The 26,071-nt window shown below is 34.7% G+C and overlaps 1 pseudogene; it reads left to right on the plus strand.

Moving 5' to 3' along the window:
* On the plus strand, window positions 1-26,067 carry LOC100815705 (uncharacterized; annotated as a pseudogene).
* The last annotated feature ends 4 nt before the right edge of the window (window positions 26,068-26,071 follow it).

Raw genomic sequence — 26,071 nt, forward strand, 5'->3', positions numbered from 1 at the left:
ATGACCTCATTTGATGTGAGGTTTGCACTGAGGTATTTGTAACCTTTTCTTCAGCTCTGAGAGAAGGTCAAAGACTCAGAGATCATGATCTAGCATTTTAACCTCTGGACATATGAAATATCCTTTTATAGTTTTATCTGAATGACATCCTAGGATCATACATAAGTTGGTTCGTATGTTGGCATGTTGTGCTGAGAAGCATAATTTTAATTGAACTTCTGTTTGATGAAATCTATCAAATTAGAGTAGATGAAGGTTTCCATCCAAAACTTGCTGATTTTGGGCTTGCAAAATTTGGTCCAACCGGAGAACAATCGTATGTTGCCACTAGGGTCATGAGAACACAAGGTTATTGTGCCCCTAAATATGCCACTAGTGGAAATTTAACGATGAGATCTGACATTTACAGTTTTGGGGTTGTGTTATTGGAACTAATTACTGGACGCAGAGCATATGATGATAATGGTGGCAACATGCAACATACGTCTGAAGTTCTGTTTCGATCTTTAGATTTGGTTTTCTCTATTTGATGTTGTTGGAGTGTTTGAGTTCCTTGGGAACATTCCTCTGCTACAGAGGCTTCCCGGCTCATCTGTGCAGAAGATATCTGAACTTGTGATTCTCAAACACTATGGTAAAAAAATTGGATTTTGAAATTAACATCGTTTGTTATTGAATTGGACTTCGTGCTATGAATTAGATGGGATCATGTCCAACATTTGTTCATATAATACTAGCTTTATTAGTGTTGCTATGTTTAGAGTATTTTAGAAGTCAATTGGAAGAGATGTTTTATTTATGGAAGGATGATTGATGAACTAGTACATGCATTAATGTTTTCAATTCTTGAATGATGAATTATTGTGTAGAGCCAGGAGAGTACGTTGTTCGTGAGGGAGAACGTAGGGATGGTCTTTACTTCATCTGGGGGGAGATATGCTCATTTTTCATGTTATATTTCACAATTGAAAGTTGTCTACAAAAGGGTAATTGGATTAGTTCGTAGTGATGTAGATGTAGCTCTACAAATTTTGTTTGTGCAACATTATTCTTCAATATTTCAGTTGTGTTGAATGTTTAGTGCCAATGCAGATAATCATCCAGAGTTTCACTTGAAAAGATATAACTATTTTGATTTTAGTAATTAATAAACTTCATTATTCAACATGACATAGAAAATTTGGCTTACATAAAAAATTTGTTACTAAAACCAAAATTTTGGTTTTAATTTGGTAATATACTTCTAATTCGGACTTCATTCTTATCCTATTTATTATATTTCCAGACTTCTTCCTTATTTAGTTACTATGAGGAGTCTCTAGTACTAGTATAAATAAGTCCCAATGTTTTTGTAATTTAACACAGACACAAAAGAATATTAAAAAGTCTCATTTCTCTCTTTCTCCATTCCTACCTCTTACTTAAATTATGACACTCTCTATTCTGACATACATATAAATAAGAAAAATATACAAAGAAATAATTAAATCAATTTTATTCAAATCATGTAAACAAATTCGCAAGGATAAAAGAGTCACATTTGCTTCACTATTACCAAATAAAACTTATTAAAAACATATCTTGCTCAGAACAAGGCTGTCCAAGTTTATAAAAGAACTTAAGTTAAGCAATTGAATAAAATAAAGTAAAAAACATGTTTAGAACATCATGCAATTGAAATAAAAACTCATGCCTCAAATGTCACATCCTATCAAAGCATTGTGTCTAAACATCCTCTAGCACGAGGTTCTTCAAAGTCATCCACCTAACTATCTGCTCCCACGAACACAAGGTTCGAGATCATCACATGATCTAAACACAAACAACACACAAGGAGTAAGTTATTATATTTCTAAATAAAATACGGATAAACAAATGCATATGCAAAATACATTATAAAAATATTTATCAAATAACTCAACTTAATACAATCCACATCACTACATCACTTTATTATTTAAAACTCATTTTTCAATCCCCAATCATATTACACATGAATCACATACTCGATTCAAGACGTAACAACACTCACCAATTTCATAATAAACAATTCACAGACGTTATGCATCAATTATATTAAGACTCAAGCCTATATGTAATGTGGGGTGCTTAAGAGTACATAATAAGACATGTCACACAATGGGTATATAAGGTCACTCTCATTAAGTAAAATCCTAAGGTGACCAGTAAGGGTCACTTTGTTTTGCGAGAATGTTTCAATCATATGGGATCAACATAGACTTAAAAGAACACTCAAACTGAGTGTATTTACCCCAAGGCCTAGACTCTCAAGAATTCATTAGGGTCTCACCTTCCTAATTCAGGTTCAACCCCTAAAACAACTTTTGCACGCAAACATTACTCATGAATTATGCAATACCCACAACCTCACACTTTTTTTCAAACATGCTTAACACATTGCGTTATAGTTTAACACTTAAGGTTCCTAACTTGGAACCCTACACTTTTCTTTTAACACCTCGCGCATAAACATTTTTCTCAAGGTAAACACCAGTCGGGTTATCTTATAATTCACAACTCACAATACAAGTAGTTGTCACATCAAATGTTAACCACACACTTATTCACAACCATATCCCATGTCCATAATTTAACATCTCACAATGTCATAATCCACAATCACATGTTCACGTGTATTCCACAGATTAACATATGTTCAATTTATCCCTTACACACAATTTTAATCACAATTTCTTGATCCCAATGCAACAATTTATCACACTAATATAGTAAATCTTGTCTAAAACACAAACAAATTATACAAAAAAGTTTGTCTCAACATGGGGATTAAAACCTCTCAAATAATTTCGCATAATCATATTAAAATCAAAGGAATCAAAATTATAGGTAAAAAACACAAAAACACAAGAACACTTAATTTTATCAACCAATTTGCATTAGGGCATCAATTGGTCCGTCAAGCACAACAATATTGTGATTATAATCATAAAGGAAGAATTACAATACGATAAACATCCCAAAATAAACCCCAATTTGATCCTCTAAGAATTCCTACACATGTTTATTTTAACCCCAATTGCGATAAACTCATCCCTTACTTCTAAGCAGGCTCACATGTGTAGTTCGGTGGTGATAGCGGTATATCTAGTGGTTTCCTAAGATTCCTTAAACTTTTCCTCTAGTTGCTCTGCTAGGATTTCCAAGCATTAGAGAGAAGGATAATATTAGTGCCTCCATTTCAATGTCTCCGTGCAAGGGATATTAATTTCTCTCACTACAACAGTGGGGATGTGCAGAAATGAGTTCCAAACTTGGTGTTCACATTTCAGGATGATCCAATGGTTAACGAGTCCGAAATCATAGTTTTACTGGGACAGGTTTTAATGTATGCGGGAAAAAGAAAACTTTATGTGAGGGATATTTCTCTCACCATAGATATGATTTTGTAAATCCCAATGGTGGAGATGTGAGAAAATGAGTGTTGAACCTGATGCTCAAATTTCACAGTTGTGACACATCCAATGTCATATCCTATCAGAGCATCATGTCTCGACGTCCTTCAGCACAAGGTTTCTTAAAGCAATTCACCTAGTCATCTGCTCCCCCGAACACAAAGTTCAAGATCATCACAGGATCCAAACACAAACAACACACAGGGAGTGAGTTATCACATTCTTAACTAATAGAGGGAAACAAGATAACATGTAGGTATAAATATCATTAAACAAAATAAAACTTACTTAAATATAGCTCACATCATTTCACCATTTTTTTGCCCAACATCACAACACAACACAACACATCTCATTCTTTTTCAACACATTCACGTACTCAAGGATCAAAACACAATATCACCAAGTCAATCAATATCGATCAATACACAAGCATTATGCAACATCTACACTAAGACTCAATCCTATATGCAATGTGGTACCATGTCAGTGAAAAACCTCGTCGGGCGCCTAGGAGTACATGATAAGACAAACCATACACTAGCAAGTCAGGTCACTCTTACTAGGTAAAATCATAGGGAAACCAGTCAGGGTCACGGTGTTTTGTAAGAATGTTCTAACCATGTGAGATCAGCACAAGCTTAAAGGAGCACTCAAACCAGGTGACCCCCAAGGCCAATACTCCGAAGAGTCCATTAGGGCCTTTCCCTCCTGATTTAGGTCCAACCCAGAAAACATTTTAGCACACAGACACTATCTATGAATTATACAAAACACACGACTCCTCAATTGTTCTCAGAATAGTTTTAACTCGTCGCCCTTAAAGGGTCTTAGCATTAACTCGTCGCCCTTAAAGGGTCTTAGCATTAACCCGTCGCCCTTAAAGGGTCTTATAGTCCTGTGATTGTACAATCCATAGTTTACAACTCAATGCACACAACATCTCAATGCACATATATATTGCAAGTCACTTCATGCTCAATTTATCACATATATTCGGTCTCAATCACAATGGTATAATCTCAAAGTAGCATGTTATCACACCTCATGAATCATATACACTTTACCTATGAACTATGCAATATACACAACTACTCAATTGTTTTCAAAATCATTTTAACTCATCGGGTTCCCACAATGGATCCCATCACAATACTCATCACCCTTAAAGGGTCTTACAATTGTGTGATTACACAGCTCATAGCTCACAACTCAATACACACATCTCAATACACATGTATTTCATCTTTCATCACAAGTTCAATTTATCACATACTCATGATTTGAATCACAATTTCATAATTGTTAGACAAATGGCCTCAATTATCTTAAGAATGAGGGGGGGTTGAATTAAGATACAAAGACTATTCCCCAATTAAAATTTCACTCTCTCTTTTTGGATTAACAATGCACCCTTAACATGAATTACTCAAAAGATAATTCAAAATAAAATTCTTTAAAGCAAAAGATAAATAGAAATACATAAAAGAAGTTTAAGGGAAGAGAGAACTGTAAACTAGATTTATACTAGTTCGGCCACTTCCTGTGCCTACGTCCAGTCCTCAAGCAACCCACTTGAGATTTTTCACTCTCTTTGTAAAAATCCTTTTACAAAGTCTAAACCACACAGGGACAACCCTTCCCTTGTGTTCAGGAATCCTTTACAACAAGGTCTCTTAATCCTTTTTCAGAAGTAAGAAGAAGAGAAGAAGAAATCTCTCTTGAAAGAGAAAGATATTACAATTGAAGATCAATCAAGATTCCTTATTGAATATAAAAGTGTTTGACTAAAGAATCCTTTTTGAGAGGATAAGACATTTCAGTTCCGAAAAACTCTCTTAATCTTTTGAGAGGATAAGACTTTTTGGGCAATAAAAACTCTCAAGAATTTTCATATCCCAAGTCACTTATATATAGGCCTTTGATGACCATTCAAAAATATTTGAAAATATGTGACTGTTGGGACTTGGGAGTTATATTCGAAAATCCTCACTGGTAATCGATTACAATAATACACAGTTACTTCTAAAAAGTTATGACTCTTCTCATTTGAAATTTGAATATTTAAACACTGGTAATCGATTACCAACTTACTGTAATCGATTACACAACTTTGAAATTTAAATTCAAATTTCTTATGGTTGTTTTAAAAACGTTCCAAACCTATGGTAATCTATTACAAGCCATGTGTAATCGATTACATGCTTTCTAAAATATTTAAAACCTTTTCAGAAAGTATATTGGTCACTGGTAATCGATTACATCCTCTGGTAATCGATTACTAGAGAGTAAATCTCAATTTAAAATGATTTAGATAAAATTCTTTGGCCAAACCTCTTGCTTTTTCAATTTGGAAACTTCTTCCTAAGATTCTAGAGATCAACTTGATCATATATCTTGATTTTCTTGGATTCTTGGATTCTTGTCATGAATAAAACTTGAGAAGCACTTGATCCTTTGGCATCATATAAACATCAAAATATCTTGTTTCTACAATCTCCCCCTTTTTAATGATGACAATATCCTAAAATCAAGATAAACTATATACAAGTTGATAACGCGTACACACAACCCTTACTCCCCCTATCTTTTGGAATTTATGCCTAAGTTAATGATTTATAAACCCATGTTCTCTCCCCCTTTGGCAACATAAAAAAGCCAGCAACGTATAAGGAAAAGAACTAAGGAAAACAATCAATAGTAAACAAAGTCAGTCATAAACTGAAGCAGACCACACAAAGTCTTAACCAATCAATTTAAAGTCTAGAAATAGTAATAAAAGTGCAAGTTAACCATAACTAAAACAATAAAAGCCAAATACATGGCTGAAATAAAGAACTACTAAAAAGAACTATGGGGCAGCCGGTGGATCGAAGCAACGACGAATGAAACCCATGTCATCTTCAAGCTGAGTAATCCGTGTATCCATGCCTTCAAAATGAGCATCCATGGCATCCAAACGGTCACCTACGAACGCTCGAAGGCCACGTAATTCAGAAAGGACTTCATTCATAAGAGTAGAGGAAGCATCTCTTTGTGGCAGAGGAGACGGAGTACGCTCATCAGGAATCGGCGGTGGTAAATCTTGTTTCCTAATCCACTGTCCATCAGTATCCTTACGCTACCCAAAAGAAGTTACCGTTCCAGCACCAATGGCCAAAGATCTCTTGACTTGAACAAAAGGTTCATCATCTAGAGGAATTTGAAAGTGACGAAGAAAAAGAGTGACTAACTGAGGATACGGAAGAGGTGCATTGGTCTGTAATGCCTTATGCATACGGTACTTAACAAAGTGGGCCTAGTCGATCTAACAATCGGTAAGAAAAGCCCACATCAAAATCAAGTCCTCCTCAGAGGCTTGAGCAAGATTAGACGAGCGGGGTAAAGAAATTCTAACAATGATGCATTGCATGATGCAACAATCAAAGGTTAATGACTCGACAAGCAATCTGCCGGTCATATCAGCCTGGTCATTACAGACCATACGATGAGCATCATGACTCAAATAATCAAACTTCCAGTCATCAACAATAGTGCCCTAAAAAGGAACACCTTGACTGGGTAATTTAGTCAATGAGAAAAAAAGAGATTGATCAATGATAAGAGGAATACCATGCACCTCAGAGTAAAGTGTACTATCCTGAATTCTTAAGTTATTGTAAAAGACTCTAAATAGTTCAGGATAATGAGGAAACTTTCAAGACATAAAATCAACTAAGCCATAGTTTTGAAATACTTGATAACAGTTAAATGTCTCATAATCAAAGAAAGCTATGTCTAGGTACTTAGGGTCTGATATGATTCTAGTAGAAAATTGAGAAGAGTACCGTAGACGTTGATCATCTGAAGAAAATAGATTAGATGATCATGGAGATGACAAGGAAGGAGGAACTGGTGCTGTGGGTGTTTCAGATGGTCCGTGGCGTCGATGGCCAGCAGCGGCGGTGGTGGTGGAAGAGCCCTTTCGCTTTTTCATCGATTCAGCCATTTGAAGAAATTTTTGCAGATTTCAATCAATGGAATCAAAAGAGGATTGAAAATGATGAAGTTTGGGCTTTGTGGGACGTGATTTGGTTAAGAAACGAAGAAGATATGAGGATTTGAAGTTTGGAAAAAAAGGGCTCCACAATCATGAGTTTCGTGGCTGCAACGTTTGAAACACATGTTATTTATAGTGGAGGACGAATGGTAATCGATTACAGGGCTTCGTAATCGATTACAGGACCATACTGCCTACTGATAATCGATTACAGGCTACCTGTTCTTGTGTAATTGATTACACGTAATGGTAATCGATTATTAGAACACCAAACAAGTCTTTTCTCCTAAAAATTACCTATTTCTATTATCTAAGAACATCATCTATCTCTATCAATCAATTATACTAACAAGCATACAATATTAATCAAGCAAAATCAAAACACAATAACACATCAATCAAAAACACAATCAAATACTTACAATTAAACACAATCAAACATTAATCTCAAACACAATCAAAAACAATCATCAAAGACAATCAACATTTAAGCAGAAAACAAGCATCAAAATTCAATCAAGAGTTAACAATCATATGCAAAAAATAATCAAAAGTAATTAATCAAAGACAAGTGACATTTGTTCGTTGTCTCCATAGATCACATATTTACTATCTTTGGGAGAAATATGAATAAACTCTTATGCATCTCCTGCCATGTGTTTGGAGAAATTGCTATCAATGTATCAACTTTGCTCTTCTCCACTTTCATAGTCTTTCAACATGAAACCCAGATTTATAATTTTATTTTTCTGAATCACTTGAAGAATTTATGTCATTATCTTCCCAAGTGATTTATGCTTTCTTTTCTTTCTTTTCTTTGAGATTCCTCTTGTTGGATTTTTCCATTCTTCTTTTAAAGACAAGACAATTGAATCTCATGTGCCCAGGTTGATTGCTTTCATAGCATATTGGGGCTAAGGAGGAATCTTCTTCTTTCTTATTTGTATTGAAGTTTAATTCCCTTTTATTTCTTTTGTTTCTTAGAAATTTATTGAACCTTTTCACAAAGAATCTGAAATCATCATCATCTTCTTCTATTTTAGTGAAGTCCTCTTTGTCACTTTCTTCTTGAATAGAAGATGATGAGGCTATGAGTGCTATTCCTTTCCTCTTTATATCATTCTCTTCAAGTTGATGGAGTCTCATAAGTTCCATTTCATGTTCTTGAAGTTTTCCAAAGAGACTGGCAAGAGACATATTAGTGAGATCTCTTAACATCAGTTGTGCCTTCATAGGTTACTTGCAATGTATCCCACATTTCTTTTGCATTTTTATAATTTGAGACTCTAAAATATTCATCCATGCCTAATGCAGAAGTGGTTATATTTTTGGCCTTTAAATTGTATTGAACCTTTCTTCTTTCATCATCATTTCATTCTTCTCTTGGTTTTTCTATAGTTGCATTTCCCACTACCTTTGTAGGAATAAAGGGACCAACTTCAATGGCTTCCCATATATTTAAATCTATGGCTTCAATAAGGATTTGCATTCGGGTTTTCTAATAGTGATAACCTTCGTCATTGAACATAACAAGCCTATTAATAGAATTTCCCTCAGGAAATGGAAAGTTGGATGAGGCCATATCTATTCTTGAAGTTTTTAAACTTTATACAAGAATCCTACTCTGATACCACTTGTTAGACAAATGACCTCAATTATCTTAAGAGGGGGGGGGGGGGGGTTGAATTAAGATACAAAGACTATTCCTCAATTAAAATTTGACTCTCTCTTTTTGGATTAACAATGCACCCTTAACATGAATTACTCAAAAGACAATTCAAAATAAACTTCTTTAAAGCAAAAGATAAATAGCAATAAATAAAAGAATTTTAAGGGAAGAGAGAAATGAAAACTAGATTTATACTAGTTCGACCACTTCCCATGCCTACGTCCAGTCCTCAAGCAACCTACTTGAGATTTTCCACTCTCTTTGTAAAACTCCTTTTAGAAAGTATGAACCACACAGGGACAACCCTTCTTTTGTGTTCAGGAATCCTTTACAATAAGAGACCATTGATCTCTTAATCCCTTTTCAGAAGTAAGAAGAAGAGAGGAAGAAATCTCTCTTGAAAGAGAAAGATATTACAATTGAAGATCAATCAAGATTTCTTATTGAATATAAAAGTGTTTGACCAAAGAATCCTTTTTGAGAGGATAAGACATTTCAGTTCAGAAAAACTCTCTTAATCTTTTGAGAGGATAGGCCTTTGATGGTCATTCAAAAACATTTGAAAATATGTGATTGTTGGGAGTTATATTCGAAAGTAATCGATTACAATAATGGTGTAATCGATTACACAGTTACTTCTGAAGAGTTATGACTCTTCTCATTTGAAATTTGAATATTTAAACACTGGTAATCGATTACCAACTTACTGCAATCGATTACACAACTTTGAAATTTAAATTCAAATTTCTTATGACTTTTTTAAAAATGTTCCAAACCTCTGGTAATCTATTACAAGCCATGTGTAATCGATTACATGCTTTCTAAAATATTTAAAACCTTTTCAGAAAGCATATTGGCCACTGGTAATCGATTACATCCTCTGGTAATAGATTAACAGAGAGTAAATCTCAATTTAAAATGATTTAGATGAAATTCTTTGGCCAAACCTTTTGCTTTTTCAATTTGGAAACTTCTTCCTAAGATTCTAGAGATCAACTTGATCATATATCTTGATTTTCTTAGATTCTTGTCTTGACTAGAACTTGAGAAGCACTTGATCCTTTGGCATCATCAAAACATCAAAATATTTTACTTCTACAATAATCTCAATATAACAATTTATACAAAAAGTTTATCACAACATGAAAAGTAAAACCTCTCAAATAATTTCGCACAATTAAATCAAAATTAACAATCAAAATCATATGTATGAGAAACGAAAACACTATGAGAACTCAATTTTATCAACCAAATCACATCAGGACATCAATATTATATTTATAATCATAAATGAAGAATTCAATAAACATCCCAAAATAAACTCAATTTAATCCTCTATGGATCCCTACACATGCTCATTCTAACCCCAATCGCGATAAACCCATCTCTTATCTCTAAGCGGGCTCACGTGTGCATTGTGACAACAATAGCGGCATCTCTAACGGTTTCCTAAGATTCCTCAAATTTTTCCTCCGACTGCTCTGATAGGGTTCCCAAACGTCATAGAGAAGGAAAAGGGATTGAAGTCTCTATTTTGTGCTACCTTCGTGCGAATTTGTTTCCTCTCTGCTCGATATTGTCTTGTAAATTCCAACGGTGAAGGTGTGAGAAATTGAACATAGAACCACATATCAAAATTTTATAACGATCCAACGGTTAATGAATCCAGGATCGTAGTTTTACTGAGAAAGTTTTGGATTTCTATGGGAAAAGAAAAGGCTACAATGTGAAGTGTATTTCTCTTAGTTCCGACATCTTTACAAAATTCCCAACGGTGAGAATTCTCCAAATTTAGTTTCAAAGCTGTTGCTTAAATTTCACGACAATCCAACGGTGAATGAGTTCGAGATCATCATTTTTATGAAATAGGTTTGGTGGCCTGCGGGAAAGGAGAGAGTTTTAGGAGAAAGAGAAGGGAATACAAAATTGATAGGAAGAGGAGGCTGAAGCTATCGTCAGTCTCAAAATTGACCTAACATTTTGTTATTTATAACTAGGATACTCACAACCTATTATTTACTCTATTTATTTGTTTTTATTATTTTATAAAAACAAACTCTATTTTATTCCCTATCAAATGAATAAATAAAATAATTTTTTTTATTTTCTCTCAAACCATTATTTTAATTAATAAAGTTATTTCTTCTTATTTATTTAATTATAAAACCTCATCATTTTTATAAAACTCTATTTATTTATAAATAACTATCTTTTTTAAATTAGTTTGCGAAAAATGGAATGTTACAACAGTGATCCAACGGTTAACGAGTTCAGAATTGTAGTTTTACTGGGACAACTATGAGTGTATGCGGGAAAAAAATAGTTTTGGAAGGGGAAAAGGAAAAATGAATTTGAGAGGAAGAAAGAGCGTAGAAACGTGTTGTAAATGTAAAATTGACCCAATGTGGGTTTATTTTTTATTTATTTCATAAAAAGAATTCTATTTTTCTCTTTATCAAATGAATAAAAAAAATATTTTTTTTCATTTCATAAAAAAACATTTATTTTATTTTCCTTACGAACATTATTTTAATTAATAAAACTATTTCTGCTTATTTATTTAATTACAAAAACCTCATTATTTTTTCCCTAAAACTCTATTTATTTTTAAATAAAACCCTTTTTAATTTATTTTACGAAAAATGTGGTGTTACATAAACCCTATAATTTCAAAAATTATTCTGCATTCAAAATAGAACAATTAGTTTTAGATTTTGTAATCACATAAATGAGATTTGACTGCTGTAAAAATGCATATAGATCTTATTTGATATTTTTGTGAATAAGCTTTGTGTTTGGTGTGTTCTTGTTACATTAAAGACACGAGAGATGTTACCTTAAATTGTTATATTACTATAATTATAGAAGACTAATAATATGAATTCGCAACTTGTAGGTTTACTAAATGATGTTCACCATGTTGATGTTGTAGCTTTGACAAAGGTGACAAAAATTAAGTACCCATATATTGCATTTGGAACCTATAGAGGTGCCCATATATATTATATAAATAATAGATAGAAAAGGAAAAGGAAACTAGTCAGATATGGTTGTCTTGGTTAATCTTTGATATTAAGTAAATTGCCTGTGGTTTCATCGAAATCGTTGACACTGCCAAAAATTGCGATCGTGATGCAGTTGCAGTCAGTTGAAAAACCTTTATGTTGCATATCACAATTATACGATGTAAAGTAGTATCTTGCTATATTTTGTATAGTTCACCCTTATATCATTTTGTTCCTTCTCTTTGGAAGGTATATATCTTTTGAGGAATCACTTCTCCAAATGCTCTAAAATTTGGGAAGGTATTTGGTGGACAAATAGTTGGACGGGTAAGAAAACTACCTTGTCTTCATAGTACATCATGTTCTCATGTCAGTAGCACTTTCTAGGCAATGATTTTTTACATGATAATGTGTAATATACAGGCACTGGCTGCAGCATCAAAATCTGTTGATTGTCTTAAAGTTGTTCATAGCTTGCATGCCTATTTTCTTCTTGTGGGGGATTTTAACAGTAAGTGTGCTTAATCTGAACTTCATTGACAATACTCTAATTTAACTCCCTTCTCCGTTTATGATAGCATCAATAGCATACAAGAAGGCTTAGCCACTACCAAACCAATCTGAAACCGCAACAGACCAACATACTTGAAGGATTATGCTTGAAGAGGTCATAGCCTTAGTGCTCAATTCGGTTAGGAGACAACTTTAGTGCTCATCCTATTCTGTTATAACAGAATTGATAATATAATAAATATCTAATACTGTAAACATACATTATAAATAGGAATGCAATGAATGAAAAGAGCACAAAACAATTCATAATTACTTAGCTTATTTTCAATAGTTTCTTCTTTATTCCCCTATTCTTCGAATTAGGTAGTCTTTCGCTACCAGTTTCTTTCTACCATTTTTCCTTAGAATATTCATTTTCTATTCTTGGTTCACCTACTACATTGTTTTGTAGAAGAACCATTTCTTCTATTATATTTATAATTCGCATTGTTTGTTAACTAATAATAGTAAAAGTATTATAACCGGTGTAAACTTTTGTTTTCTAGTACCCATTATATATCAAGTTTATCGTCTCCGTGATGGGAAGAGTTTTGCTACTAGGAAAGTGGATCGAATTCAAAAAGGGAGATGTCATATTCACTTTGCTGGCTTCATTTCAGGTAATCCTCAATTCTTGACTTGGAATAAGATAAAATTTTAGTCATTTTTCAGTTTTTATTAGCTTTGAATTTGGCTAGGTTATGCTTTCTCTCGATTTCATGCATATATTTGGTTATCATTCTTAATTGAGTATATAGTCTATAATAAGGACAATTTTAGGATTAATCACATGCAGTTATCTTTAGTTTAACATTTCAGAGTAGTACTGTAAGGAATTAAAAGATGCATTGTTATTTGGACTTTGGAGGACTGAGGACCATTTGGGATTGTGCCAGCATCCCTGTCATTGATACAATAAAACTGTTGGTAGTTGGTTAGATGATTGTTGATAGTTTTAGAGAATTTTTTTAGAAAGAAGGCTATGTCATTGATTTCTTAGATTAATTACAACATACCAATTGCCTATTTATAGGCTCAAGTCACCAACCTCTCAATGGTTGTAAATGTTTCTACATTACTTTAGGTCTTTCTAGAGTTTTCATGATAGATTAGTATCATGATAGTTCTAGGTTCTTCTATCTTATACATACATTTATAGTTCTAGATTGTTCTACCATATTCATACACATTATAGTTCTAGATTGTTCTACCATATTCATACACATTATAGTTCTAGGATATTCTACCATTTTCATACATATTATTTTAAGAATATTCTAGAAATTTGTAGCAATTTCAACACTCCTCCTTGATGCAAATTTTTGTGACTCCGAGCATAGCTCGTAATTCTTCAAATCTTGGTCTCGGCAACGCCTTTTTGAATATGTCTGCAATTTGATCTTCTGTTCTGCAGTAGTCGATTTTTGATCTCTTTAGTTGCTTCAGCTTCTCTGATAAAGTGATACTTGATTGCTATGTGTTTTGTTCTACTGTGATGAACTGGATTCTTCGCCATTGCAATTGCTGATTTGTTGTTGCAGTTGATTTTAGTAGGCTCATCTTGTTTTTCTCCCATGTCTTCAAGTATCCTACGAAGCCATATAGCTTGACTCGTTGCTTCAGCAGCTGCCACGTACTCTGCTTCTGTTTTTGATTGTGCTACTGTAGCTTGCTTCTTTGACGCCCAAGAGAACATTCCCGATCCTAGTGAGAAAGCATAGCCAAAGGTACTCTTCATGTCGTCTACCAAACCTGCCCAATCACTGTCAGTGTAGCCAAGTAATTCTGAGTTGGTTTCGGTAGTATACCATATACCGAACTCTTTTGTTCCTTGTAGATACCTCAAAATTCTTTTTCCTGCTCCAAAGTGTATTTGACTTGGACTTTGCATGAATCTTGATAGAAGACTTGTAGCATACATTATATCAGGCCGTGTAGCGGTCAAATATAGGAGGCTTCCAATTAGACTTTGGTATTGGGATGCATAAACTTTTGGTGCTCCATCATTCTTCTGTAGTTTCTCATTTGTTTTGAGTGGAGTAGCAACAGGTTTGCAACCATACATCTTGAATTTCTTAAGTAAGCCTTTTGTGTATTTCTTTTGTGAGATGAATATCCCTTCATTTCTCTGACTTACTTCTATGCCATGGAAGTAACTCATCAAACCAAGGTCGGTCATCTCAAAGGTCTTCATCATGTCTTCTTTAAACTCCATCATCATTGTAGAAGCAAGCTTCATGATGATGAATCAAGTTGATTCAAGTAGTTTTGATAATGACAAAGATGATGACAAAAAGCCCAAAGAATAATTTCAAGAATGAGTCAACAAGTTCAAGATCATGTAATCAAGAAGATTCAAGAATCAAGAGAAGATTGATTTCAAGATTCAAGAGAAGATGAATTCAAGATTCAAGAGAAGTAATCAAGAAGACTTCACAAGGGAAGTATTGAAAATATTTTTCAAAAAATAAAAAAACATAGCATAGTTTTGTTTTTCAAAAGAGTTTTCACAAAATTTTCTAAGTTACCAGAGTTTTTACTCTCTGGTAATCGATTACTAGTTTCATGTAATCGATTACCAGTGGCAAAGTTTGATTTCAAAAGTTTTCAACTGAATTTGTAACGTTCCAATTGATTTCAAAATGGTGTAATCGATTACAAGATATTGGTAATCGATTACCAGTGCATCTGAACGTTGTAATTCAAATTCAATTGTAAAGAGTCACATCCTTTCATTAAAAGCTTTGTGTAATCGATTACAAGGATTTGGTAATCAATTACCAGTGACAAGTTTTGAACAAAAATCAAAAGATGTAACTCTTTTCAGGTTTTCTAAAGGTTATAACTCTTCCAATGGTTTTCTTGACCAGACTTGAAGAGTCTATAAAAGCAATACCTTGATTTGCATTTTAACTATACTTACTTACAACACTTACAACCTTTACAAACAACTTTTCCATATATTCTTTTACAACCTTTGAATCTCTTTGAACATCTTCTTGAACTTCTTCTTCTTCTTCCTTTGCAAAAGCTTTCTAAAGTTTTCTGGTTTTCCATACTGATGTAAGCTCCATTTGAGCTTGTAGGCCTAGGATCTTCTTCATCAATGAATTCCTTTGCTTCTTGGAAGATGAATGGCAGCGGAATAGAGTAAGGAAAAGAGAGAGGAGACGCCACTTCAAGGAGAAGATGAGTCTAGAAGAAGTTCACCACCATAGGAGGCCATGGATAAGAGCTTGGAGGAAGAAGGAGATGAATGAAGGGAGAGGGAGAGAAGAGCACGAAATTTTGTGCTCTAAATGAGCTATGAAATCTGAAGTTTAATATTCAAATGATCAAAGTTCCAAAAAATGCACACACATGACCTCTATTTATAGCCTAAGTGTCACACAAAATTGGAGGGAAATTTGAATTTCAATTCAAATTTTACTTGAATTTGAAATTGAATTTGTGGAGCCAAAATTTCACTAATTATGACTAGTGAATTTTAGTTATGGTTCAGCCCACTAATCCAAGATCAATTCCAAGATTCTCCACTAAGTGTGCTTAGGTGTCATAAGACATGTAAAGCATGAAGGACATACACAAAGTGTGACTATATGATGTTGCAATGGGGTGTAGTAAGCAAATGCTCACCTCCCCCTCTAAAATTTAATTGGATTGGGCTTCTACGAATTCAATTAAATTTATTTCCAACCACACACATCATACATTCACTTAGTGCATGTGAAATTACAAAACTACCCCTAATACAAAAACTAATCTAGGTGCCCTAAAATACAAGGGCTGAAAATCCCTATATTTCTAGGGTGCCCTACCTACATTATGGAGCCCTAAATACAAGACCCAAAATTAATGAAACCTTATTCTAATATGTACAAAGATAAGTGGGCTCGTACTTAGCCTATGGGCCCGAAATCTACCCTAAGGCTCATAAGAACCCTAGGGCCTTCTCTTGAATCTTTGGCTCAATCTACTTGGAGTCTTCTATCCAATGCCCTTGCGGGGTAGGATTGCATCATTCCCTCCCCCTTGAAAAGGATTTGACCTCAAATCCTGAGGTTCTTGAAACTCTGGGCTTTTTTCCTCAACACCTGTAAAAAGAACAAAAACATACATATTAGTGGTGTTTGGGAAGTTGAAGTAAGGTAAGGTCTGAAAACCCATTTCCTGGGCATCTTTCCATGAAGGAACATGGTTCCTCACCAACTCAATGAGTGGTGCTACAAGTATAGAAAAATATGGGACAAACCTTTTGTAAAAGTTTGTTAAGTCATGGAAGCCCCAAATTTTCCTTATACTTGGTGGAGTGGGCCACTCAGGAATGACCTTTATTCTCTTAAAGTTCATGGGAACCCCTTGATCACTATTTAAAAAATTAAGAAAAGTAATGCAATAAAACATACCCTTTTCTATATTTTCATGTTGATTATTCCTACAAAAAATTATGATAAGCCTAAGGTGTCCCATATGAGTACCCAAGTTTGTATTGAAACTAAAAATAAGAACAAACCTACCTAATGAGTCCCTATGTACATAAATCATGAAGTTGTTGGGTGCACGAGTGATTTCACAAAAGAGGGTTACACCACTCAAACCATTCATCATACCACCTATTTTAGGGATTTGGTGCCTAATAATACCTATTTTGGGCACCAACAAAGCACAAGGATTTAAGCTCTTGCGAACCAAACCCTCATCCAACAACTCCTTTACTTGAGGAATAAACTTAAGCCCAAGAGATGTGGCAATGCTAACAAGTGTCTTTTTACAAAGGAGAAAATGTGGAGGTTGTCTAAGAAGGGAAATTTCTTTAATATTTGTCTTTATTTCAAAATGTCTTTCCTTCTTAGCTAACCTCTTGGAGGAGACACTTACCTCCTAACACTCCTCCTTAACCATTAAAGGTTGTCCTTCTTCTTGGGGGTAGATCTCTTCACTAGATTTTTCCCCTTTTGCTTCTTCACTTTTACTAGAGGAAGGTGAAGTAGTAGCCTCATCTTGGCTACTATAAATGTCTTGGCCCCTCATAATCATGGTTTTCTTGGTGGGGCATTGAGAAGTAATGTGTCCTCTTCCAAGACATTTAAAGCACTTCATGGAGCTAGTCTTCTCTTGCATACTAGCCTTAAGGGGTTGCTTTTCTATTGTCTTCCCCTTATCATCTTTGGGCTTAGAAGGTCTCACCCCTAAGATTCCTTGACCTTGGTCTTTCTTTAGATAAGAGTGAGAGCCATAAGATTTTGAAGTAGACTTCCTTTTAAGTTGTTTCTCTACCCTTATTTTCCAATCTAAATTAGCCTCTACATTGTCCTTCCCATGGAAGTATGGGAGGTTAATGTTAGCCTCTTGAGGCTTTCTTTCCTTTTCTCTCCTATGGGAGTGAGGTCTAAGATGTGACCTATGCCTTCCTTCATAATAGTCATGAAGTTCTTCACTTAGGCTCTTGCCAGAGTTATGACTATAATAGGAGGCATGTTTTTCTCTTTTCATTTCTTTCATTATTTTTCTTCTTTCTTCCTCTCTTATTTTCTCTCTTTCATCTTGACTTATTTCTTCCACTCTTTTTTTACCTTTTTCTTTTCTCTCTTGTTTTTCTTTCCACAACTTAAGGAATCTCAACTCATCTAATATCTTATACAAGGGGTCCTTAGGAGTAGAACCCTCACCATTAACACTAGATGAAGAATGAAGACTCATGTTGGTTCCTAAGTTATAGTTCTTTCTTGTTGGGGGTTTGAAAACAAAAGGTAAAAGAAACTATGGTTGAAACTAGCCAAAATAAACACTAAAAGAGGTGTGAAAGATAAGGTAAAAACTAATTGGTAAAAGGCAAGCTATCTAGGCGGTTTGACAATGGAAGGTAAAGGAAATAAGCTATAAAAGTAAGTAAGAAATGCAAACTAGGCGGATCCTAAGAGTGTTTGGATGACCTCATTTAAGGTTCCCAACAAAACACTCACTATCCTAAGGGAAAATTGCCTAAAATTATTACACACAAATGGAAGTAGGGTGACCTATTGGAGGCTCCCAACTTACTTCCAATGAAAGGCCTTTTTGTTACAAAATTTAAAAGCAAAGAAAATTGCCAATTACAAAATTACAAAAAAAAGTCCTCAATTGTGGTGGCTATTCTCTCTTTGGTGTTTCACTCAATTTGGAGTGCTTCTTAGTCCAATAGCTCTTAAGGTGGTTGGCCCCTTGCTTCTTGACTCAAATTCTTCAAGATATGACACCAATCCTCCTTTCCAATTCCCTATATGGCAACTCACAAGCAAGGAAACAAAGGAACAACCAATAACCAAAGACCAAAAAAAATGAAATGAAAGCTAAACCAATAGAGTTTTAACAAGACAAATTTCCAAGGATTATTCAACAATTAAAGCAATGAAAAGCACAAAAAAGCAAGCTAGGACTCAAAGAGAAACCTAGAATGGCTCTAGAGTAGAGTAGAAAAACTCTAAAAAAAAGACTCAAGAAACCTCTAGTTTGGCACTTGTTTTCACAATAATTTTCAATTGAAATTTCAGAACTAGGATTGGTATAAAATAGGCACCAATTATAGAATAAATTTTGAGCCAAAACAACAAGGACACTTTCCTTTCACTTTTTTTTTTCCTGGACACTGATTTTTCTGCCAACTTGTGCGATTTTTCTTATTTTTTCCTTTAATCCAAATCGCTTGTTTCTTTTTTTATAATTTTTTTCCAGATGTCTAGAAAATTCAGTAAAACGTTCAGCTCAAAAACCATAGTGACCAATTCCCAGTAATTTATACAAGTTCGTATGTTCAAGCTGCCAGCACCAGCGATTTCAACCTAGAAATCAAGAGTAGTGTTTATGTTGCTTAAGGCTTGGATAGTTACAATTTGTGGTTGCTTATGCTCAATTATCTTGAATAACACAATTCAATAGAGCTTAAGACTTATTTTGATTCACAAATCCAGCCACAACTCAGCACCACAACTCAACTTCATCATAGGCATCATGTAGAAACTTAGAAAACAAAAATAAGTTCAAGAACAAGACTACTTCTAGGAATTGATTTAGAACATGTTATGAACTAAATAACATGCATGAATTAGACTCAAAATTAAAAAGATAGGCTAAGAATTACAATAATACATGAACAAATGTATCTAGAATTCAATCAACAAAATAAAAATTCAACACAAACTTAGAACATAATGTGACAATTACTATGACTAAACATGACTCTAAGACAACATGGATTAAGTGATTTACACTTAGATTTTTGTGTTTTTTTTTCTCTAATCAATATTTTGGAAGAAAATTTAGATCTAAAGGTTCAGCACAAGAATATTATGAATGAAAAATGATAGAACCTAAAATCAACACAAAAACAAGATTCAAGAGTAGATCTACAAAATTTGAACCATAGAAATGCAAGAACAAGTGTAGATCTAAGATTTAATCGGTTTATTTTTTTTGAATCTACTCTAAACAACACCAAACCACAAGACAATGGAGGATATACAAGGAGAATAAGATGAAGAACAAGGAATTAAAGAGAATTCACCGAACAAAAAGATAGAGGAAGCAAAAGAACATCACCTAGATGAAGATGCTCTTGATACCACATGATGTAAGCTTCATTTGAGCTTGTAGGCCTAGGATCTTCTTCATCAATGGATTCCTTTGCTTCTTGGAAGATGAATGGCAGCGGAATGGAGAAAGGAAGAGAGAGAGGAGATGCCACTTCAAGGAGAAGATGAGTCTAGAAGAAGCTCACCACCATAGGAGGCCATGGATAAGAGCTTGGAGGAAGAAAGAGATGAATGAAGGGAGAGGGAGAGAAGAGCACGAAATTTTGTGCTCTAAATGAGCTCTGAAATCTGAAGTTTAATATTCAAATGATCAAAGTTCCAAAAAATGCACACACATGACCTCTATTTATAGCCTAAGTGTCATACAAAATTGGAGGGAAATTTGAATTTCAATTTAAATTTTACTTGAATTTGAAATTGAATTTGTGGAGCCAAAATTTCACTAATTATGATTAGTGAATTTTAGTTATGGTTCAGCCCACTAATCCAAGATCAATTCCAAGATTCTCCACTAAGTGTGCTTAGGTGTCATGAGGCATGTAAAGCATGAAGGACATGCACAAAGTGTGACTATATGATGTGACAATGGGGTGTAGTAAGCAAATGCTCACCTCCCCCTCTAAAATTTAATTGGATTGGGCTTCTACGAATTCAATTAAATTTATTTCCAACCACACACATCATATATTCACTTAGTGCATGTGAAATTACAAAACTACCCCTAATACAAAAACTAGTCTAGGTGCCCTAAAATAAAAGGGCTGAAAATCCCTATATTTCTAGGGTACCCTACCTACATTATGGAGCCCTAAATACAAGACCCAAAATTAATGAAATCTTATTCTAATATGTACAAAGATAAGTGGGCTCGTACTTAGCCCATGGGCCCAAAATCTACACTAAGGCTCATAAAAACCCTAGGGCCTTCTCTTGCATCTTTGGCCCAATCTACTTGGAGTCTTCTATCCAATGCCCTTGCGGGGTAGGATTACATCACATACTCTTGTGTTTGTTTTCTTCTTCCCAACACTCTTTAATTTCCGCTGTGCACTTTAATTAGCGCTTTTACTTTTGGTTAAGTTAATATTTCTGTTCTTTACTTTCTTAACATTTTAGTAAAAGTCTAAGAAGGGTAGATTTTTAATTAGTAAAGGTTCGTTAATAATTAATTCAACCCCCCCTTCTTAATTATTCCGAGACCACTTGATCCAACAATCATCTTAGTATTGTTTCCCGTGTAGATAAAATCATCTACATATAGAGAGAGTAAGAGAGTGTACTGACCTTGAGACTTGATGTAAAGTGTAGGCTCACTCTTGCTCCTCCTGAATACTCGATCCGTGAAATACTAATCAATTCTGCTATACCATGCTCGAGGTGCTTGCTTCAAACCGTAGAGTGCTTTTCTTAGTCTTAACACTTTGCTTTCTTTGCCTTCAGACACGAATCCTTGTGGCTACTCCACATAGATATCTTCTTCAAGTACGTCATTAAGGAAGGCAGATTTGATATCTAGTTGATGGATACTCCATCCTTTTTGTGATGAAAGAGCTATTAGAGCTCTTATGGTATCAAGACGAGCTACAGGTGCAAATGTCTCATTGTAGTCAATTCCGGGTTGCTGTGAGTAACCCTTAGCTACTAGCCTCGCCTTGTGTTTCTGTATGGTGCCATCAAGGTTGAGCTTTGTCTTATAGACCCACATAACCCCAATGATATCTTTTCCATGGGGACAATTTATTAACTCCCATGTGTTATTTTTCTCGATCATTTGTATCTCTTCTTCCATTGCCTTGACCCATACTTCCTACTTTGACGCTTCCTCAAAGCTTCCAAGTTCAAGTATGGCCAAGTTACAGGTTTCATATATGTCCACCAAAGGAAGATACCTCGTCTTGGAGTAGACTCTGGTGATGATAGTTCTTGATCTTGTTGTTGTGGTGGAGGTGAAGGTGGTTCACCTGGGTCTTCTTCCTCAGCTTCTTCTTGAGGTAGTTGAGCGGGTATAAGAACGTTCTTCTCCACTTTTTCTTCATCCCAATTCCAAGAAGCGTACTCATCAACTTCAACATCTCTACTGATGACGAGTTTCTTAGTTTGCAAGTTGTAGACACGATAGCCCTTAGAGATATTGCTATACCCAAGGAAGATACCTCGTATAGTCTTGTCTTCAAGCTTGTGCCTCTTCACGTCTGGAATATGAATGTAGCATATAGATCCAAATACCCTTAGGTGCTTTGCAAATGGTTTTTTCCCGTTCCAAGCTTCAATTTGAGTCTTGTCTTTTACAGACTTAGTTGGACATCTGTTAAGTATGTAAACAACAGTGTAGACTGCTTCAGCCCAGAATGTGTTAGGTAGTCCCTTCTCCTTGAGCATCGATCTAGCCATTTCCATAACTGTGCGATTCTTTCTCTCGGACACTCCATTTTGTTGAGGAGAATATGTGACTGTAAGTTGTCGCTCAATGCCTTCATCCTCACAAAATCTTTCAAACTCGCAAGAGGTGTACTCTTTGCCGCGATCACTTTTTAGTACTTTTATCCGTTTTTCACTTTGATTTTCAGCAACGGACTTGAACTTTTTGAATACTCCAAAGACTTCTGATTTTTCTTTTAGAAAATATACCCATGTCATTCTAGAGAAGTCATCAATGAAGAGTATGAAGTACCTGTTGTTCTCACGTGATGGCGTCCTCATTGGTCCACAGACGTCCATATGTATCAGCTCCAATAGATCTTTCGCTCTCCATGCTCCGCTTGTTGAGAAAGGAAATCGGTGTTGCTTACCAAGGAGACATCCTTCACACACTTCATTGTTCTCCTTTATGCTTGGAAGATCTCTCGTCATGTTTTTCTCATGTAACAACTTCAAGGCATGTGTGTTGAAGTGGCCAAATCTTTGATGCCATAGCCATGAATCATCAACTTGTACCTTCATGGCAATGTTTGTTGCATATTTTAAATTTAGAGGGAAGCTTCTATTGCTCTTATTCATCTTTACTTGGGCTATCTCAGACCTTTTATTTTTGTTGTCTAAGATTTTGCATACACCCCCTTCAAAGTGAAGTGTGTAGCCTCTCTCCATTATTTGGCTAATGCTTAGAAGATTTTCTTTTAGACTGGGAACTAGTAAGACATCATGGATGAGTCGCGTACCTTTATCTGTCTCCACCATGACAGTGCCTTTGCCTTTTGATTCAACCACACTTCCATTTCCCAGTCGAACTTTGACTTTGACAGACTCGTCAATGCTTTTGAAAATAGTCTCATCCTTGGCCATGTGATTGCTACATCCACTATCCAAGTACCAGCTTCCTCCCTTTTCTTTTATTGAGTCTTGAGTGGCATAGAACATACATTGTTCTTGATCATGCTCCTCTACGATATTAGCTTGATGCCTATTTTTGTTACATCAATTTTCTATATGTGCCCGAACTTCTTGCAATGGTTGCATTGTGGCATATTACGGAACCAACAATTTTTCTCTGCGTGACCTTGCCTTTTGCATATATTGCATGGAGGATTTTTATCTGTTTTATTCTTAAGGAAATTCCTAGAACCTTCTTTTCTTCTGGAAGCTTCTCCATAATTTTTCTTTTTTCTATTTTCTTTGTTTTGGGGCTGAAATTTAAACTTTGACTGGAAGGCATTTTCAAGTGTATCTTCTTTATGCCTATACAGTCTTTGCTCATATGCTTCAAGAGAGCCCACAAGTTTTGTCTCTGATAGAGTGGACCGATCTTTGGTTTCCTCAATCGTTGTCACGATTGGGTCAAACTTTTGGGGCATAGTAATTAGAATTTTCTCAACAATTTTCTTGTCAAGAATATCTTCCCCAAAAGCTCTCATTTGATTAACTATTTCTTTAACTTTAGAATAGTAATCTTTAACTGTCTCAAACTCCTTCATCTTCAATAGTTCAAAATATCTTCTTAGAGATTGAAGTTTAATGGCACGTACCTTAACACTTCCTTGAAACTCCTCCTGCAATGTGTTCCACGCTTCTTTAGCAGTCTTAGCTCCCATAATTCTTGGGAAAATTGGATCAGTCACCGCTTGTTGCAAGGTGAACAACGCCTTTGAATTTTTCTGTTTATTTTTCTTCAACTCTTTTTCTTGAGATGCATTAAGAGCTGAAGTATCCGTGGGAATGGTGAAGCCTTCTTCTACTATGTCCCATAAATCTTAAGATGAAAAATATGTTTCCTGCCAGAAATCATAATTTTCACCATTGAAGATAGGGACAGAAATAGTTGACGATTGAGTAGTGTTATACATAGCTTAGAAAAATATTATTAGAGTGGGTTTATAGTACAAAGGAAATTTTGGAAGTAGTTGGGAGGATTTTGGAATGGTAGGTAGGTAATATTACTACGCCCAATGTATGACCGAACGTATCTTTGATACCACTGTTGGTAGTTGGTTAGATGATAGTTGATAGTTTTAGAAAGAAGGCTATGTCATTGATTTGTTGGATTGATCAATTACAACATGCCAATGGTAGGTAGGTAATATTACTACGCCCAATGTATGACCGAACGTAGCTCTGATACCACTGTTGGTAGTTGGTTAGATGATAGTTGATAGTTTTTGAGAATTTTTTTAGAAAGAAGGATATGTCATTGATTTCTTAGATTAATTACAACATACCAATTTCCTATTTATAGGCTCAAGTCACCAACCTCTCAATGGTGGTAAATGTTTCTATATTATTTTAGGTCTTTCTAGAGTTTTCATGATAGATTAGTATCATGATAGTTCTAGATTCTTCTATCTTATACATACACTTATAGTTCTAGATTGTTCTACCATATTCATACACATTATAGTTCTAGATTGTTCTACCATATTCATACACACTATAGTTCTAGGATATTCTATCATTTTCATACATATTATATTTAAGAATATTCAAGAAATTTGTAGCAATTTCAACAAAAACTAGTATCAAATTTATAATAAAATCCAAGTGCAAAAGTGGGATACCTTCTATAATTTTGGTATGAAAGGCATTTATATTTACTTGGGTTATGGTCACATAGGTTTTAGTACTGTTAGGAGTAGGTACATTGATGCAATATCAAAATTAGTAAATGAGGTGCAATCTAGCATTTGCAGTATAATTGGAAGAATACGAATCTATGATAAGTTTCTCTTTTTCTTGTATTAGTTTTTAATGATTACAAAATATAACATGTTTGATGTAACATGGTCTTTCAGATGTTTTCATTTTGATTGACATATTTACTTTACAACATATCCCCTAGCTCTTGTCAATGAATTCTGCTCAAAATTCTGGAGCACATCTAACTTTGTTATTATTGTAATTCTATAGAAGGAAGAAGTAGGGTTTCAACACCAGGAAGTGTCCATCCCATTGGTTCCTGCACCAGATGAGGCAAGTAACTACTAACTAGTTTATATTCATAAAAATAGTTATGAATTTTAGACTTTTACATTTTGTTATCTGTTATAGCTTTTATCGCTGGAAGAGCAATGGGAGCAACGTCTTACGCACCCCTTCTCTTCCAAGGTAATATTTACTATCTAGCATATCATGCTTAGTGCTCAAGTTTTCTATTTTAGTTCAGCTCCTAACAAGTTCATATGAAGGTTTTCTATGCTATAATGGGAAAATTTGTTGCTTCAGAACTTACCGAATCAAGGTTGCTTCAACTGAATTTATTCCTTGGGCTATTGAGATACGGTTTGGTGGTAGAGATTTTAATAGAAGGGAGAAAGGATCGGTGTACCATTCTAGATACATCAAACCTTTGCCTTACTGTCTCTCTAAATAATTTC

This window comes from Glycine max, chromosome 18 (assembly GCF_000004515.6).
Source record: "Glycine max cultivar Williams 82 chromosome 18, Glycine_max_v4.0, whole genome shotgun sequence".
NCBI classification, from domain to species: Eukaryota; Viridiplantae; Streptophyta; class Magnoliopsida; order Fabales; family Fabaceae; genus Glycine; species Glycine max.